Here is a 14,392-nt window from a genome sequence, read left to right on the forward strand (position 1 = left end):
AGGAATGGGAGAAGTAGCGGGGGGGGGGGGGGGGGCATGAATAAGATAGAGATTATCTTTGCATAGTACATTACTCTTCTTTAAGTTACCACCGAATAGATAACATACGCTCTAATGCCACACGATCGTTCTCACCGTTTGCGTCTCAACCACATGTATCGAACGCCAAAAAAAAAAATGAATGCTCCCTTATACGAACCATTCTACACGCAACGAACATACACACACCGACACCAAGGCACTTGTGGGTGGTAGGATGTCCCCAGACGTGGGAATATCCCGTATTGTATAGGTCAGTATAGATCACAAACGTCCGTGCAACAGTGCAATAGAGAAAGAGACAGAGATAGAGAAGATGTGCGCCTACATTCCTTTTCGTCCTTGTACATCCAAGGCTCTAACTAAATATGGGACGATATGAGCAAAGACTAGTATCCGGCAAGAAGTTTAAGTGAAAACATTTTAAAAATAAACACACAAACACAAGCGAACAAACACAACATCATGAAGGGGAAAAAATCAGTATGCACTGCAACATGTGTTAAGTGTGGCCGATTGCGCCAACGGTGGCGGGCGATATGCACGCATAACACACCTACTGCCCAAGCCCATATGTGCATACAAACAAGCGAATAGAAAACATGATGTAAAAGAAAAATAATAATGCGAGAAGGTAATAATGCGCCATTCCTTGTGGTCGCGTATCGGTCACACCGGAGTTCCTCCTTCATTTTTTTTTAACGGCTTAGTTTGATGAGCTCTCTCTTAACCAATGAGGAGGAGGAGGACGAGTGTAGAAGTAATAGAAGGGGGAACGCAGAATAGCAGGCGTTTTGTTTTTTGTTTGTAAAATGTTTGTTTTCATTAGTTTATTTATATTTATGTACTTTATTTTGTTTTGTTCTTGTTCTTAAGACAAAAAAGAAGAAGTCTGGTTTAGGAAACGATATGCTCTAGTGTTGGCGCACGCGCGCAGCTTCCACAAGAAGCTAACATTATTTATTTCCCTTTGTTTTATCTGTATTTTGAAAAATGCATCGCAGCATCTTTCCGATCGATTGCTTGCGATCCAACTGCTCTTAGCTGGGTGGCATGAGTTTGGAAGATGAAAGCAATTTGTTCGTGGATGATGAGTCGCACGTCCCGCATCGTAGGATCGTATTGTGCGCCGTAATTTTAAATCTATTTATTAAATTATTATTGTCAAAAAGCTTTTCGATTTTGAATGAAGTGTGTTTGTGTGTGTGTACGTCGGTGAAGCAAGCGTGAGTGAGAAAATGAGCGGTGTTTCATGTTTTAATCTGTTGCTACGATGTATGTTGGTTCAGTTTCTAGTATATAAGCTTTTTCCAAAGCTTGCATCTTGGGAGCGTGCGTTACATTGTAATAGTAATAATGAGAGAGAGAGAGAGAGAGAAAGAGAAAGAGATTTCGAACCCTACAGCGGCGTATGATGGCAAAAGGAAGGCGGCCAAGTGTTATTTAACAGGACAGGAGTAGGGCATGGCCAGTAGTAAGAGCAGGAGTAAGATCGATCACAAACACAAATGTTAGTCGCGTCGTCGTGATCATAATATAAACAAACAAACAAAAAAGAATTGAAAAAAAGAAGTACAATATTAAACCAATGGGGGGAAAATGATAACAAAATCAAAACAAAGCAAAACAAAAAAACACAATCTGTGTAGTCAATGGGGAAATGGGAAGAGAATTGCATCATCATCATCATCTACGTAGAATTAATGCCGGTGGTTGAGATGTAGCATTTTTTGAATGTATATCTGTCTCAATATAATACGCATATATAATAGATATATGTATATATGTGTTTATACGTATATTTATATATGTTATCGTCGGAACACACGGCACACGGTTACCGCTGTTTCGTCCTTATTTGAAAACGATCTGTCCGGACACAGGCGTGGGCATGCAGCGTTGCAGCGATCGCCTGTGATATTCAAGTTGTATTTTCTTTCTTTATATCTTGTTAAATTTTGCCCACTGGCTTTAATTATTATCTTCACCCAATCCCTAGACTTTTTATTTCGTTAAAGAAGTAGGGTTTCCCACCTTTTTACCTTGATCTTTACATACTGCAAATGGTAGTCAAAACAAAAAAAATTCTTTTCAAAACCCATCGCTTGAGAGAAACGATCTCATCGGTTGTGCAAGGGACGGAACATTATGTGGTCTGCTACATCCTCAGTTACGGAGATGAGCGTGCCCCCTTAGGTATGTGAAGGTACTGAGCTAGAGGAGAACAAAACAGAACAGAACGGAACGGAAGCACACGCGAGAAACACTGCAAAGACATTGTTGGCCGATTGTGTGCGACACAGAACTGGTAGGAAACTAAAACACATTAAACTGAGGAACGCCGCGGTGCACTTGTATTGCAGTGCGATTGCCTGGCCTTAACCAATGGTTAATGTATGCTATCCGCAGACACAGGGAATGTAGGAAGTGTAGCACAATTTGAGTGTAATGTATTTTAAATCGTAATACCCGTTGACGTGTACGAATGAGCAAGAAAAACATCCCACGTGTAGATAAATTAAACGCAATATCGTCTGAAATGATCAATTGGTGTATGTGGTTTTATTGGCTGGATATGAAAGGCTTTGGGGCTTTGCGGTATTGAGAAACAGGTTGAAAACATTGGAAATATTGAGCAAAAAGCAAATCCATCGTAAACGAAGGTAAGCAAAAGGAAACGTGGTGGAGTTCAGGAAGTATGATCATGTCCTCTAGTGGAAACCACCGTAGCAAATCTCCAAGTGGTTCTTAATTGCGGCTCAGCAACAAGTTTTAAAACGGAGCCATTTTGAAGCTTAGTTATAGAGTAGTGAAGGTACATACCTTTCTTTTTATGAATCGATCCGGAATCGGTTTCATTCCTACAGGAGTTCGAGTTCGTGATCGAAAGTGCAACGAGTTTGGATTGATCAGCAGGCGCACCAAAGCATATAGCCATCCCGTACCCATAGGTTTCACGAATCGCCTCGAACTCCTTGGAATGAGATCTTCCACCGGGTGCTGGACAACGCAGTCTCTTCCTGTCAGAAGACGCAATGCTAAGTACATTTTTCTTGTTGGCCTGATCAAAGTTACTGTCGAATCACCAGTCTTATTGTCCACAGGACAAGGCAGCGTTAGGTTATAAGAGTCTCATGGCATGATCCACCTCAACTATACCACTGTCACTAGGAATTTGTTATTTTTGCAATGTGGGAGACACAATGACCGCCAATAAAATAAGCTATTTTAATAATGATACTGTGAAACCAATTTTCAATGAATTGATCTTCGTTTTTTTGTAAAAGATAGTTAAACATTTAGGGAATACTTTCCATAGGATGTATTGCGATTCTGATGAAAAAATGGCAAAAACACATGTGACCGTAAATAAGACCATGCATTATTTTTAAAATTGAAACAAAATTTTCTTTCTAATTTTGGGCATCCCTTCTGTACATATTCCAGCCCTTGGATTGGTTTCTTACTTGCTTATCAGGCGCTACAACCGCTTTGCGGTGTTGGCCTGCTGCAGCAGAGTCCGGAAACGCTCACGGTCCCGCGCCGTCTTCCACCAATCCGTTATCCCGGCCTTGATGGCGGATAATTCCACGCCATCCTCCCACCTCAATCTGGGCCTACCACGCCTCCTCTCTCCGTGTGGACGGCCTAAAAGGACTTTCTGAATTGGGGCGTCCAGTGTCATGCGTATTACATGGCCAGTTCATCGGATGCGTCGTGCAGCGAATTAGGCATGGCGAGCCTAATTCTCTGCACAACGGTGAGGTCGTCTTACAGCTCGTACAGCTCGTCGCTGTAGCGGCTCCTCCATTGTCCTTCCACACACACTGGGCCAATGATCCCTTTGAGCATCTTCCTTCTGCCGTCTGCTCGATCCTTTGGTGGGATTCTGCTACCTGGGAGAGCCCCAGACCAATAATGTCTATATCATCAGCGTATGGCTGGAGCTGGGTTGACTTACAGAAGATGGTTCCCGAAGTATCCACCTCCGAATCACGGATGGCCCTCTCTAGCGCCAAGTTGAATAGGAGACAGGCGGGCCTATCTCCTTGACGCAGGCCTTTGTTGGTGACGTTGGTCATGGTCATTCTAACAAGCCTGACCAGTTTTGCCGGGATTCCAAAACAGCTCATGGCCTCGTAGAGTTTTACCCTGGCTATGCTACCATATGCCGCCTTGAAATCTATGATACACGTACCATACGTGTTAAGCCATCTTCTCCAAGATTTGCCACATGGTGAAGATCTGGTCATCGATAGATTTTCCGTTACGGGATCCTCTATGATAGTTTCCAACTATTTGTTCAACGAATGGGACAAGCTTATCCTGAAGTATCGAAATCAGCTTTTTGAAAAGTGGTCGGACATGACACAAGTTTTATATTATTGGTCTGGTCTTGTCTGGGGAACACAGGTCTTATATACTGTTTACGATTTCGCTTAATAAATAAGCGACAGGATTAATCCACATTTACACATTTTTAATTTTCCAAGCGTGAGGGACTTATAATAAAATACATCCCTCTATTGTGAGGTTTGATGCACGAAAGTTGCTTAAACGCTGTTTAAGGGAAGCTGAAACTTGAATACTGCTGCTATACAGCATTGTGTGTCTAAATATAATGCTATAAAATTCAGATGCCATGAATGTACAGTATACGATGAAATACCAACTTTTGTTTCGATACTTTTGTTAAGTTTAACTCATAAAGATAATGCATGTCACATCATTCTCTGTAAAAAGTGGTATCTAAACTGTAAATTATGTTTTTAATATTAAAACCATAAATATATGTTCCAATCGCAGACGAACCCTGCAAATTTTTATAGCATACATTGCACACACACACACACAGCTGTAAATTGTCAGCTGTCATGCTTGTTGTTCATTATTGTTTTTCACTCATGTCAAATCAGTACCTTGGCCGAGCCCGATTCCAAACCGTCTTTAATTCACAGTTGGTCGAGTTTACGCATCTCGTCTGCAAAACCAAGACGTGCGAGCCGTTTCCTTTGGAAAGTGACCGGTCCCAGCGGTGTTCGTCATGGTGCCAATCGACCGGGCCCATAACAGTCGGTGATTTTATTTCGTTCAACTTGTGCATTGTGTTGCCGCAGCTCTAGCGTAAAGTGAGTCCCATTTCTGTGGTGCCTGCAGTCGAATGAGATTGCCTACAGTCTCCCATATGTATAAGGTGTTAAGATTCCTTGTGGCCTTGTTATGATTGCATCGCAGTGTACACGTTAACGTACACGTCGCGTAGAGCCAGGCAAGAAAGTTAAAGGAACGAAACCCCGGAAAGTAATCAGTGTTATCTAGCGAGCGGTAGATGAGCGGTCGGATGCGTTATCGTGCGGTTAGTGGGTTGATGGTGTGTGGTTAGTTCACTGCATATTCTCAATATGCTGTCGAACCAACGATAACGTAATTGGTTCTATTTGCCATGCACGAGTCTGCTGCCATGATTACGTATGAGTGTGCGTGTGTGTGTATGTAGAAAAGAGTGCGTTGTATGAATCTTCTCTTAGTTCCGTGTTTCTTCGGTTTACAGCATCATCCTTTTTCTGAATATTACTATCGCTTGCAGTACGGAAGTGCCACAAATTCTAATAGTGCTCACCCCACCCTTTCATATCGATAGGATTTAGTCTCTCTCCGGAATCGGCGCCTAGTTTGCTCCGCACCGCAAGCTGCAGCCTGCTGGGATAGCACTACGTTCTGCCAGTCACGAAACGACAAGTGCATCGAGCCACTGAAAAGCAGGCTGGCATCGAAAGGTAAGGTTTTCGTTGCTCTGCTAGTACGATCTCTCCTATCTCTCATACATCACGCAGGCCGCTTCAGGCAATAATTCGACCGACAAAGCTCACACGGCGTAAATTGGAAATTCCATCCACAGTGTCCTTCAAATGGCCATCGTCATCTGATGGGAAACGCACTCGTGGCTCCGCTACTAGATGCTACTTTTCTCACAACTACCACGACAAAAAATGGCGGTGATTTTTGAAGTGCTAAAATATCAGCGAACCGATTTTATTAGATCGTCCCTTTGATTGTGAACTAATCCATTCCGACACACCAACAGAAGATTTCGTCTCGCGCACTCTTACGTCACAGAGTTTTTTTTTGTTGGTGCTCAACTGCGCTTCTCTTTCTCGCTCTCACATACAGTTTCTCTCACGCAATCATCGTGCTCGATGAAATGGCACAACTCGCGTGTTGGTGGGTGGTGGGTGGGCATGGTACGGTTGATGATGCAACTCGCCGACTGCTGCGAATTGTTGCACCGGACAAACCACCACCTCACCCCGACCTGATGATTTCTGGCGGGCTCCATCGAAACCATCGCAACCGTCAGCTTACTTTTATTACAATTAGACGTATCGTATTCTCGTATTGGAGTGTTGTTGCTTGGGTTTCTCTTTCGTGGCATTTGGCACCACGTTCTGTTTCTGTGTTGCAATTTTTTTTATACACGATTAGATATGCAAAACAGTAGCGCTGGTCCTCACGCGGCAGGACCGAGGTTCAAATCCCATCCAGATCCATCCTCCCTTAGTGAGGACTGTTTTCATACATTTGATGGACGCCATGACCCAAGCCAAGAAGAAGAAAAACTCCATACTGGACTGCCATCATAAGCGTAGAGACGACATACCGGAATTTAGAATTGTAAATGTAATTTTACTGTCAAGAATTATTATACACCAGCGTATACTCATCCCTCTCTTCCGAGGTTTCTTCAAGACGAGTACGAATACATAAAGCGCACAAACTTAGCGCATAATTTAATGAAATACTCATAAAGCTCGCGAGATTTTTTGTTGATCCCTTGATGTGTGCTGACTCAATGAAGCATATGCCTTTCGCTTATGTCACACAGCTTTTGGGAGGGATCATATGATGGTAGCAAAAAAAAAGCAAAAACGTGGGACACACAGCTCCACTCAAAGTAGCCTTCATTACCTTGTGCTCTGTTTCATTGCTGGCTCCATTTGTACACCTTTCTTTTTACGAATTTCTGCTCATGCCGCATGCGGTGCCTGTGCTTACACCACTCATTTCGCATTACAGCTTTTATGAACGGTGCATTACGACTGACATGCTCGCTTGTGAGATGTGGTTTTATGCAACGACGAATTCACACGTGAACCATTCGAGTGAGACCGTTTTTTTTTTTTTGTTTCGTTTGGTGTTTATTTATGGTTCCCCTCTCGACGTACGCAGATACAGGAGGATACATTGCTAAACTGGAGTAAATATTTCACCTTTGAGGATGTTTGACCATTATTCAGACGAATGGGATTGTGCTTGTGACGTGTGAGCAAGTATGATTGATTTAGTACTTTAATTCAAATATCCTCATGTGAGGGTATAACTAAGGCAAACGTTATCCTAGGTCTGGTCCACACTGTCCTTTCCACATTGAGGTTTCGTCGGAACGTCTTTTATAACTTTTAACTCTACAGACATTACCAGCTTTAGTTGATTTGTCTGGTCGAAGATAGTGCTTGCAGTATGTGATTTGTTCAAGTCCAAGAATTGCTAAAACTTCATAAAATTTTGGAAAATATCAACTGTAGATTGTTGAAGCATTAAACACAAGAAACATAATCCATCCAAGGGACCGGGCTGGTGGTATCGAAGACAGCGGCTCCCGGTCGTTACACTTCAAGACCGGAGTTCAAATCCCACCTGGACCGTCCCCCCGTAGTGAGGACTGATTGTCCAACTACGTGATTTTGGCAAGTCTTCGGCAAGGTGGCATAGGTCGTTAAGCCAAGAAGAAGAAAGAAGAAGAGAATCCATTTCGTTGAACATTTTAGCAACTCCAAAGTTAACTAACAAAGCAGGAGTTTATTATTATTATTTTTATATTTTTTTAAAATTAAAACTGTTTGCCTCACGTGTTATACAAACGTAAATTTGTATAATTAATTATGACGGTACAGTGCCGTATTGTCAATTGTCTATTGCCGTATTGTAAAACAAACGTAAAATTAAATTAATTTTAAAACTAAAAACCATGGTAAAGCCAGAGTTAAAACTGAGCCAGGATCGAAGACAAGAGCAAAGAATGAGAGAGAACAACATTAAGAAGTAAGTGAGGAAGAAAGTCTTCGCCTTTGCCTTGTAGAACAGATTCATTTGGTCTGCAAAAAAGCAAGGCCATGAAATTCAAATGATGTACGGATAGGTGACCGCAAATTTGAAGTCGTCCAAAACTTCACCTATCTCGGATCAAAAGGCAGCACCGAAAACAGCATAGAGACGGAGTTGCGCGCTAGGAAGCTGGCGGCCAGCCGGTCATTCTACAGCCGGAGGAAACATCTCACCTCAAATAACCTGTCGCGACGGTCGAAGCTGGGACTGTATCGTACTTTTATAGTCCCAGTACGCACATATGCCTCTGAGACAAGGACCCTGTCCAAAACAGACGAAGTCCTCTTAGTCGCCTTCGAGAGGAAGATGCTCAGAAGAATCGATGGCCCTGTATGTGTGCTGTACGAACTGTATGACGACCTCACCGTCGTGCAGCGAATTAGGCTCGCCAGGCTCCGATGGGCTGGCCATGTTTTACGCATGGCACCGGATGCCACAGCTCTGAAAGTCCTTTTAGGCCGTCCACACGGACAGAGAAGGCTTGGTAGGCCCAGATTGAGGTGGGAGGATGGCGTGGAATCATCCGCCATCCAGTGGGATTACGGGATAACGGATTGGCGGACGACGGCGCGGGACTGTGAGCGTTTCCAGACTCTGCTACGGCAGGCCAAGCATGCAAAGCGGTTGTAGCGCCCGATAAGTAAATGGAATTATCTTGCATCTTCTATCGTCTAGAAGCTTACATACGGCCCTGTATGTAGTGTACGTTATTGGCATACTCTTTGGAAGAATCTCGACAGTAAATAAATTAGAAATTATAACGAAGAAGTCTGTAAAGTCATGGGTGGCCTTTGCATGTGGCGGAGAAGTAGCAATCAGCTTAGATATCGACAAAACGAGAGCACAAAGAGCAATTGTGAACCTTGTTTGCTGATCTTTAATTCCATCTACCGAAGAAATAATTGATCATGGATGTGGTTCTGCGGGCAAGATAATGCTGTTATCCAGTAAAATCGTCATCCTACTGGTTGTCCAGCACACTGTCCAGATCGCAATCTAATTGCACGTTAGGAGGACTGTTGGTTAAGGTTTATTTTGGGGCTGGATATACATTTTTTATTCACCGGAAAACTACACACAGCAACAAACGAGAAGAATGGCTAATACAACGAATGCAACAGTACTTAAATAAATCAGACTTTAAAAGGTGGTAAATATTGTTGGCCAACTAACAAAAATTAAAGCTAAAAGAATTATCTGTGGATGCATTTTTGGACTGGTCAAAATTACATCTCTTCATATCAAAACCCGCAAGTCCGGTCGTCGGTTCGATCAACATTTTAAAATTGCTCCTTCTTTATTTTAAAACCGCTAAAAAGACTCCTTCTTTTTTAGGCTGGGTTAGACTGGGTCAGGTTTAATAACCTCCCAACCATTCCAACCGGTAAACCTATTTATCGCTCGGGTAAATCGGATTTCGTAGGCGCACACACACACTACTGCATGTATAATTTCTGCGAAAACGTCAGCAAATCGTGGAAAGCTGACGGTTAGCTTTTGCTTAAATTGTCAAAGCACAAACATGTCAGTAAGAAGTCGGTCAAATTGAATTGTAACCGTTGCCATTAGGAGTCTATAGTTAGATTGATTTCTTTATTTAAGCAACTCCAACCATTTCGAAAAGCCATACCAAGCAATGCCAGCTTTTGTTCGTTTGGCTCCCTCAAGATTAACAATTATTTTGGAAGTTAATGTGGGCTTGTCCTGCAAACCAGTTCGTGTTATTTTAATTTTTGTATCCTTTTGTCTGGCTACATTTGTGTCCTTTAGTAGGGGAAAAAAAGAAATCGCTATTAAGGTTTGTCGGTATAGTGGGGGGTCATTTTTGCTTTTCTGTCATTTCCCACTAATGGGTACTCTCGACCCAATATCTAGCTGCTGCTGCTGGTACGGCTGCTGGTTTCTGGTTTTCACGTTGAAAGGTTTTTTTTTTTTTTTTTGGTGGAACAGGATTACGCCGAGATTCAATTATAGTACCAACAGAAACAGGCGACACCAACGGAACCACAAGAAAAGGGTTTGCAAAGGCTTTAACAAGCTTAGCTGTGGTCCGTCCGTCCGAAGCGAAAAACACCGAAACCAACCCGACCAGGTACGAACTTATTCATGTGCTGTGTTTTTTGTTGCTGTTATTTATTTGAAGATAAAGTTTGCTCTAGTCCAATTTCTGTTTGTATCAAAACTTTTCGCGTACTAAAATTTGAAACGCATGATTTCTCTCGTGTTTTTGTTTTAATTTTAGCTTGCGTGCGCATCAAGCGTGAAGCTTAATGAACTCTCCACTTTTTTTTTGCTATTCGAATCAGTGCAACTTTATTCTTCACGTGCTGAGATATTTATCATCCCAGAACTTTCAAGCACTTTTGATGCTTCTTCGATTCATTCATTGCCGTTCCTATAGGATGATAGGAAGGGATAGAGAGCGAGAGGACAGAAAGCGATAAACGTCCCTGATGAAAGATGGTGGGTGATAAATAAACTTGTTGATAGGGCACACCGCCCCAAATTTTCCACCCACACAACACAACATTATCTCTTTGATGGTTCTAAATTTCTGTATCCTGCCAACGTTGATTGTGGGCCGAAGTTCTAACCGAGGCGAAGTAGAAAATTTGAAAACGATTGCGTGAAGTTATGCGACTTTTCGATGACACACCTCAATGAACCTTTTGATGGATTGGTAGAGCGGTAACACGGTACCGCAAGCAATCATTGTTCGTTGTTGGCGTGAATTTTGAAAGGAATTATAATTTCCAGAATGAAGCACCAACGTGCATGGAGCGTGTGCCACGTGATCGGTTGGTTTTTGCGTTCGAAACTGGCGATCGAAGTTTGCTGAAGCTTAAGCTTGTGGAGTTTTACAGGAGGAGAATGGATTGTTACAATCAATAATAATAAATCAGCCAACAAACTATAATGCGGATGTAGAAGATGGTGGTGCTTTTTATAACTATGTTGCGTATTTAATACTGTCTGCAACAGTTCTTTTTGTATCAAAAGAATGAACATTAATTAAAAGTTCAACTGCTTTATAATGTAATAAATAGTGATACAAATTCTTCGTTCGAGGTCAGTCAAATATGGGCTCGAGGTTTTCATCCGAGAAAATCGAAACCTGTTTCTGTCAGGTTTTTTGGGTAGTTCTAAGGCGTCTCCACTTACCGGGGCTACATTCATGTGTTGTGATTGGAAGTTATGTATCGCTTTAACACTAGAACTACCGCGACCAGTGAAAATCACTGGTGGTTATCAAATAAATATTTCTTATGATCTGACTAACATTTTCATGTTTCTTTGAGTTTGTAGATTTGGCTTGATACGCATTCGATCGGTTGTTTCTTGCACCAGCATTGAAAAATCACCAAAAGAAGCAGTCAATAATTTAATCTTTTGTGTTGCAACCTCGTAGATTCAAATCGTTTACAGCAAAGCTAATTAATTTATTTATTATTAAGTATGACGGCACGTTGCCGTATTGTCAACACCATGTGTTACTAAAACAATGAACATTAATCGTAAGGCATTTCCTCCTTCTTTGCCTTATGCCGGGCTTTTACAGCAAAATGTTCAATGCATAATTTCACAGCAGCCTTGTTACTCATAAAATTATTAAACTATACTTTATTTCTTGTATATTATATATTATCTTATAGGAATATTCGCCTGTCGGTTATATAGAATCCCTTTTTTGTGAGGATTTTGCATTGAAATACGCAGGTCATCGTTCCACAAACACCAGTCAAAATGGCTGGTTAAGGTAGAATTGCGCAGGACGTTATTTAATATCAAAATTAGATCAGATTTTTAATTTTAATTTTTGTAGAAATGAACATCCTATTGAATGAGTAAAAGTCATGCATCAACATCGGTAGAATTGTTTAAATATGAAAAATAAATCGACTTGAAAGGTATGAAACCAGCGTGAAATGACTGGTCCGGTAGTTCTAGTGTTAGGGTTCGTTTGTAAATATTAAATTTATTCATATTTCCTTTTCCTAGTTCGTAATCCAAATTCTTCATTTTGGCGTATTCACTAAATTTTCCTCCTAATCGGGTGTACGTATGCGGATAGCCTAACTGCAAGACGCGAACAGAGATCAAGGATAGGAAAACCTCTCGAGCTTATAGAGTCAAAAAAGGAAAAATTCACAGCATAAATGTAGCGCACTTTAAATTTTAAAATTCACAGCATAAATGTAGTGCACTTTAAATTTTATGGAAAAAGCTTAGGAGTTTTATCCTTCACTAAATACAAAACAATAATAACAGACCGTAAACAATGATTAAATGTTTTAATTTTAACTATTTTTCGCATGTAGTTGCCTATTTGATCACCAGTGAAATTTGGCGTCTAGAATCATCTTAAACATTGTCATCAAACAATGCTATATGTATGGTGTTTGATAACGGTATTTTTTTTCGTTTATTTATGGAGGCTTTGAGTGTTAGAGCCTCAACACTACATTGGCATCTCTACTGTATAAAGTGGTTGGTTTAATTTAATACAAAACTATGGCATGTGTGGCTAAAATATTATGGCACTCGTTGGATAAGGACTCGTTGGATGTGGCTGGATTCGGTATCTTCCCATGAAGAGGTGTTGTTCTTGATAGGACGGAGTTTGTTGCTGAGGTCTACGTTGTGCCATGTGGAGTTCCAGTGTTGGGAGATGATGGTGTTGGTGAAGCGGTTGGCATCACGGCGTGAAAGTGTGTTGTATGGTTCGTCAGGACGGAGCCGACCGTCGTTGGCAAGTTCCGGACTGACCCGGAATCCAACAGAAAACAATTGTCGGGGGTGCAGGTATGGAGTCTAGGAGCTGGATGTGGGGGTCTTTGGAGGTGCTGTGTTCCAGGGCAGCCAGAACACTGGCACTGTCGCTGAAGATGACGTTCGGTCGGTCGATCTGCAGTCCTACGTCGGCGGCTAAATGAATCGCTATTGCTTTGGCGGAGAAAATTGTTTGATGGAATTTGAAGATTGAAAATGTTTGTCTGTATTAAGTGGGTAAAGATACTATTGGCGATATGGATTGGATGTTCGGTTGTAACTGCTAGTTGGTGAGTGTCTTTAGTTCTGCGTTTGCTCTGGTGATGATTGCAGTTGCGTCGAGTCCTTTCTCAAGGATCCGAGATGCTGGATGGTGATGATGTGTTGCATAGGAAGGAGGCCGCTTTAGATTTTTTTTTAGGAGCTTTCGCTATCGGTTCACTTCTTACGTGTGCAGTTTGTGAGCCGCTACTTTCCAGGTGAAATTAGTTTACACACATCGTTCGCCTGGGCCACTGAAAATCCGTGTACGAAAGATAACTTTTGCTTCTGGGCCAACTCTTTGACCGAAATATGGAGCAGGCCAAGCGTGCTAGTTTGAGGTTGAACGCATTGCTTAGCTTTCGGCGTTTTGAGTAACTTTCCTAGTGTGTATGTGTGTGTGTTGTAGTTCGTGATCACCGACCAATCTCTGGTTCGAGTGGACCTTTCTCTTTTTTGGGCTGCAGTCAATAGCACGACTCAACGCCAACGGCATACCCGGGAATTTGAAGCTTCTGGCCTTCCGGATTCATGAGAGCATGATGAAACGTATCTGGACCATCGCAAATCTGGCAGGCAAGCAGGCAAACAGTGAGGGCCAAGAAGGGAAAGGGAAAACGTTTTAAAATTAGTTTTGCCTTCCAAGTGCCAAACTATTCTGGCCCGACAGTGGTTTATGCTTGGCCGTTTTTGCTTGATAAACTTGAAACGTCGCTTGGCCATGTGTACGAGTTTTTGTTTCGGATTACCGTGATCTCTTGTGTTGGTTTCGAAATGCTTTTTTTTGTTTTTTGGGGGCTAATCCAACTAGTCCCGTATAGTGGGCGAGTTGGTGAAAGGATCACGAAGCTGTTTCCATCTGAGTTTGATTAATGGTGTTACTGGTTTATGTTTGGGTTTAGTTTTCGGCAAAATTTTGCAGCTGTAGAGAAGACCTTTAAGCGATAGTAAATTTAAATTGATTAAGCTTTAAGGCATAAAAGCACTTTAAAATGTAAAATAAACAGGTAAACTGTTATGATCAAAAGCCTTTTTTTGTGATAATATTATCCTACGGGCAAATGATTGTTTGCATGGGTACCGAAAGATGAGTATAAAAATATCACCAAACGGACTGATTAAATGTCAACAGTGAAAGGTTATCTTAGGCAGGGATCGG

General features: G+C 41.8%; 1 protein-coding gene across 1 annotated transcript in view; it reads left to right on the forward strand.

Moving 5' to 3' along the window:
* The window catches only part of LOC126557843 (fizzy-related protein homolog), a 444,135-nt gene that overhangs the window by 37,379 nt on the left and 392,364 nt on the right, over positions 1 to 14,392 (forward strand). The window lies entirely within an intron of this gene.

This window comes from Anopheles maculipalpis, chromosome 2RL (genome assembly GCF_943734695.1).
Source record: "Anopheles maculipalpis chromosome 2RL, idAnoMacuDA_375_x, whole genome shotgun sequence".
Classification (NCBI taxonomy): domain Eukaryota; kingdom Metazoa; phylum Arthropoda; class Insecta; order Diptera; family Culicidae; genus Anopheles; species Anopheles maculipalpis.